Here is a 6,000-nt window from a genome sequence, read left to right as displayed (position 1 = left end):
TTAACTATTACAATACACAAATACCAGTAAACCTATAATATTTATGGGTGTCAGTGCAAGCCACTACAAATAAATAAAATAATATTTAGGAGATAGGTGGGTAGGATTAGTAAAGGAAAACACACAGAACACACTCATTCATCTCTCATCCACATTAAGTACTACTGTGTAACTGAATAGTGTTAATTGTGTAAATGAAATTCTGTCTAAATCTGATGTTCATCATGTGTATCAAGTAGTACTGGCAGCAATGTATAACAGTCAATAATAGTTAGTCAACGTCATAGTCATCATGTCAAGACCAATGTTTGCCAAGCCAGATCAAAATGTACTGTTGTTGAACAACTGTCAGTGAGCCAAGATATGCAATTACTTCCTCTCTCCAAAAAAAAAGTATATACTGCTTAGTTATTTAACAAAGTGTGTGTATAGACTATCTTCCTTCTATTTTAATGTTCTAGTCTGCTATCTTCATCCTCCTTGTTCCATAAGACCAACAAAAAAAATATGCTCCTCACTTACTTTGCCTCTTATACACCAAAACTCCAATAATCATCAGCATCACATAATCTCAATACGTCACTAATACTTCTTCAATACGTCGATACATATAACTCTTATCATCAATATCATTTACCTTATCTCTTGTCCACAAAAACTCCAATAATCATCAACTTCATATACTCTCAATACCTCAATAATACGTCGCTAAATATAAACCTCAGCACCAATATCATTTCACTTCCATAACAACTCTTTCCTCTCGTCAGTCTCCTCGAACAAGTACAGATAAAATCCTAATGCAAACCTCATCATCCCATACAATCCGAAGACACAGTGTCCACACACAACTTCTGTGTAATCCATCTGACCCAAATTTTCTACTCATTATAAATTATAAGATACATTTTGGTTCCTTGTCCATCATTAAATAAAAGAAATGCATACCTGACCTCTAACAAACTTAGTTCGAATAACTCTCAGTAATTAAGTACGATTACGGAGTGTGAATGATCATAATATTTCACAGTGTGTACACCACTTCAAGAATTATGGCAGACAGAAGCAAACATGTGGAGTATTTCTTGTGTCAAGTGTCACTTCCTATTTCAATTGCTCACGAAAAATGCAGTGTAATAACTATTAATGGTCTAAACCTAGTATTGGTATGTCATGTCGTTAGCTTCCTTCCTATTAGCATAAATGTATACAGCTTCCATAAAACTTCAGCTCATGTGACTTCTATGACTTTCCTGTACTAATGTCGTTCATCGAATTATAGCAGTTCATTTTCTTATCTTAAAAATGTAAGGCACTGAGCGTAAGCAAAACAAGCAATAGCGAGTAAATATACCAGTAGAGAACAGAATGTCAACAAGTGTATGCAGCACAATTCTTACAACGAGGCTCTGCCAAGCGAACAATCTATAATTAATACAGTAGTGTGACCTAAACTCTATGTTTGTACACCTTATATCAGCATTTCTATATACCAAATTAAAGAGTAGTTATGACAACAAACAGAAATGTATAAATATGCAATACATACGCATAGCAGTAAACATATATCTTACGTAATAAACAGGTCATTAGCATCATATCAGCATAAGCAAATAAATGTTCATATGTAATCTTAATAAGTAAGCATGGAGGCGCAAGCAGATAAATCACAAAGTATAACTTACATACCTACACATATCAGCACAATAAATCAGGTTACAATTATAATTTAAATAAATAAGCACAGCAGGCACATAAAAAAAAAATATGACATCAGTGAAAAAGCATAGCAGCCAAGCGATGCATAATATACACAAGTTACAACCCAGTTCATTAATCAATAATTGTCAAAATCAGTAAATGTACACAAGCACGTCACTTCACAAGTAAATTCATAGAACATAAAATTTAGCACAAAGTATGAGTCACGTAATCGCAAGCAGCAAATTACTTCTAAAGTACGTACCTAAGTGGAAATATGTTACCTGAAAATGAACTCAATTAATAGTTACCTTTTTTTAGTTAATTAGTTTCTTCTTCGAAATTACATTCTTCCTGAAAATTTCTCGATAGCAGGTCGTCTTAACGTCGGACACGCACAGAATTTACCTGAAGTTCTTAAATATTTTATACAACCGTATCCTGAAAAATACTGAATGTTAATAACATAATTCATCAAGTCACTATAGCTTTCTACTGAATTTAGTCGGAGAATTTAGACTGTGTATTTGTTTACGGCTGTCAGTGCATTCGCACTGAGCGCTCGATCAGCTGTAGGCGCGTGACGTAGGAAGTCATTGTTTGCGGTCAACGACTGCCTCGTGCGGCGCGCAGACTTCACTGTTGCTTTGAGTATGTGCCGCCGCCAAAACACGGCGTGGTATCCTTGTACTCTCCGCATGTTTACATGTAGCTGTTAGTTTCTCTAAAGTATGTTATTCCACAAAAATTTTAACGTTTGATATATGATGTATTCCTTTAGAGCGTCGAGATTTAAGAGTTTCTACTTCAACAGTGTTATCATGAATAATTTTACGAATTCTATATGGACCGTTATAAAGCAGAAAAAATTTGCGACACAAGCCTTTTCCTTTATGAGACAAACGGTGGGACTTAATTAATACCTTTTGACCAACTGACAAGATTTTTAAACGACCAGGACGTTTAGCTGATTTCTCTCTTCTTGCTGCCGCAGACGCAATATTTCGTAGAGCCAGGTTCACAACTTCAGAATGCCGCAGTTTCCGTGAAGGCGGAAAAGGAACGATTTCAGAAATGCGATTTGTTGGTACTTTATTTTTTAATATCAATAGAGGCGGTAAAGAAGTTGAGTCATTAGGAAGTTCATTCAGAATGTTTTGAAAAATATGAAGATACTGATCCCACGTTCTGTGATTCTGATGACAATAAAGACGGCACAATTTATTGATTTCCTTCATCCATCTCTCTGAAGCGTTAGATTGAGGGTGAAAAAGTGAGATGAAGATTGGTTTAATTTTACGACGGTGTAGAGTACGAAGCCAAATTTTAGAGCGAAACTGTGATCCATTATCTGATATAACCTTGTCAACATGACCAACTTCTTTAAGAAAATGTTTGATGAAAGCATTCGATACTGAACGAGCTGTTGCTTTGCGTAAAGGTGTAAAACACACATATTTTGACGTCAACTCCACTGCTACGAAAATGTACGCAAAACCATTAGTAGAACGAACCACTGGACCAAACAAATCGACTGCAGCCATCTCCTTTAATTTCGCTGGAATGACGGGAAACAACGGTGCTCTGTGAGAAATCGTTGGAGGCTTAGCCATTTGACATAATTTGCATTTGGCAAGAACAGATCGAATACGTTTTTCCATATTACTGAAATAGCAATTTTCTCGTAATTTATGAAAGCATTTTCGGGGACCAAAGTGTGCATAACTGAAATGCGTATACCAAATCAATTTATTGACCCACTCATCAGGAATACAAACTAACCAAACAAAGTTGTCGACGGATTTTCGTTTAAAAAGAACTTTCCAGATAGATCGCAAAAACGAGGTGTGGCCAAATCGTCCAAACTAACAAAGCGCCGAAGAAAATTACAGAGACCAAGAAAACTACGAACATCACGTTTTGTGGTAGGAACAGCATAATTACGAATAGCGTCTAGTTTCTCTGGATCAGGGAGAATACCTTCTGTAGAAATAATATGACCGAGAAATTTCACCTGAGAACGACCAAATTCAGATTTTTCCAAGTTTACTGTCATGCCAACTCGTGCAAAAATACGTAATAATGAATCCAAAATTTTGTTGTGCTCACTCCAAGAACGTTTAACAATAAGAATGTCGTCAACATAAGAAGTAATGTTGTCACGAAGATAAACAGGTAAAATTTCATTTAAACTACGAATGAATGCTGCTGAAGATACAGTAACTCCACATGGTAATTTCCAAAGTCACTTTTGGGTAAAACAGTCATATCCGGTTATTGTTCACTTACTCACTAGATAGATTGATAGTCGAAGAGTTGTTTTGACAGGTGCAAAGAATAGTAAAAGAGTAGGTAGCGGTACAGAAAACTAAAAGGGAAACAGCACCACTACAGCTCGGGGCCCTATGCTCGCTACGGCACATATTCACTTAGGAGTAGTGAATCCCCTGAGGACCTTAATAAGTTCAAACAGTAATTTTCGAAATCTTATTTTGGGTAAATTGTCATATCCGGTTATTGTTTATCTACTGTCTAGATAGATTGATAGTAGAAGAGCTGGTTTGACAGATGCAAAGAATAGTAAAAGAGTAGGTAGCGGTACAGAAAACTAAAAGAGAAATAGCACCACTACAGCTCGGGGCCCTATGCTCGCTACGGCACATATTCACTTAAGAGTAGTGAATCCCCTGAGGACATTAATAACTGCACATAATTTCTAGTTTGTGACTTTGTGGCAAATTTGGTGGAAGTGCGTACATAAATTGATCTAACCATGCACATGGATGTATGTCATTCTTAGAATTGCGGAAGATCTTAAATTTCCGAACAGTCAAAAAGTGTTTATAGTCAAAGTTTTCGCCTCGTGGCGACAAAGACCTACCGCGTCTGTCCCAGTTTGAATGTCGATTATTGTCAAGTTCGCGCGCCTGGCGCTCTCTTGTCGCATCCCGTAAATGAAATAAATTATTTTCTTCACACCCTTCTGCTAAACTAACACTTGTCAATTTATTTGAGATCATCTCAACTCTTTCCGATGAGTCACTTAATTGTTCTGTTTATTTACGTCTTCTGTAAATGTCGCGACTCGGGTTTCAGTATTGTCACCTTTAGTAGTTAAGTGTTCACACTGTTGCGTTAAGTCATTTGGTACGGATTCCTCGATTCTCTCAAATAGTTCTTCCTTATCTTTTACACGTTGTAAATTTAACTCTGAAAATTCCTGTCCTATCACGCAATCTTTTTCTTCCTGTTCTCTGTCCTGTTCCTCTTGTCTGATTTCTGTTGAAATTAAATTATTATTGTGAGCATTCAAAATCGGTTGTACTTCTCTAATTTCTTTCTTTGATTCATCTTTCATGTTTTTGAAACATGTCCCTGTTCGTGAGCCTAACTGTGTTTCCATTGTTTCCATCTCGGTTTTACTTGTTCCTATTTGTGAGCCTAACCGTATTGTCAAAGTTTCCATCTTCGAGTTAATTCTTTCTAAACCTGTTTTAATTGTTCCCATCTCAGTTTTAATTGTTCCTATCTCTGTTTTTAATTCAGATTCCAACTGTGATCCCAAATTTAATATTGCACCCATCAACTGCCCTATTTCTTCTGTCGTTAACCACGCAATCTGAGAATTTTTCGATTGTGAAACATTTTGAACTGTTTCCGGACTATTTTCCCTGCTTATTAAATTGTTTTCCACTACATTATTCATGACACTGTTTTCCTCTGTTGGCGAGTTCGCCATGTTAACAATTTCGTTATTCTGACTATTCATCATTTTTGCCTGTTTCATTGACCGCGTAATCATTTACAAAATATAAAAAATTCGTCACTGTTCGAAAATCACACACAATGACTCCTTATCTCCAACAATACTATTCACACGAGATATTTCCCTCAAACACGATTAACGAACAATTGAAATAATTGCACAAAATTGTCAAACGCGTATACAAGGCAATAAAAATTAAATTTTGAAAAATACCATTAGAAGAATGCCAATTACCAAATCTACACATGCAAAATAGACTACAATTACTATACTACAAATTACTACAACAATACTACCGTCTACTATTTTCACAATCAGAAGAATCCAAGGGACGATCCGAAGCAGCGGTCGCCACGTGCATGGGGGCTTAATTAAATATATGATTGAAAATGATTTTTCTTTTTAGTAGCTGTATGTCCGATTACGCTGTGTTTCGTAATCGGTTGGCCCTGACTAGAATTATTACGCAATCTGACTGCAAAGAACAATGTAAGAAAATTTTCGTAAACACAGTTAATTAATTAAGTCCCCAG

The sequence above is a fragment of the Schistocerca piceifrons genome, chromosome 7 (assembly GCF_021461385.2).
Source record: "Schistocerca piceifrons isolate TAMUIC-IGC-003096 chromosome 7, iqSchPice1.1, whole genome shotgun sequence".
NCBI lineage: Eukaryota > Metazoa > Arthropoda > Insecta > Orthoptera > Acrididae > Schistocerca > Schistocerca piceifrons.
Note: the sequence above shows the minus strand (reverse complement) of the source record.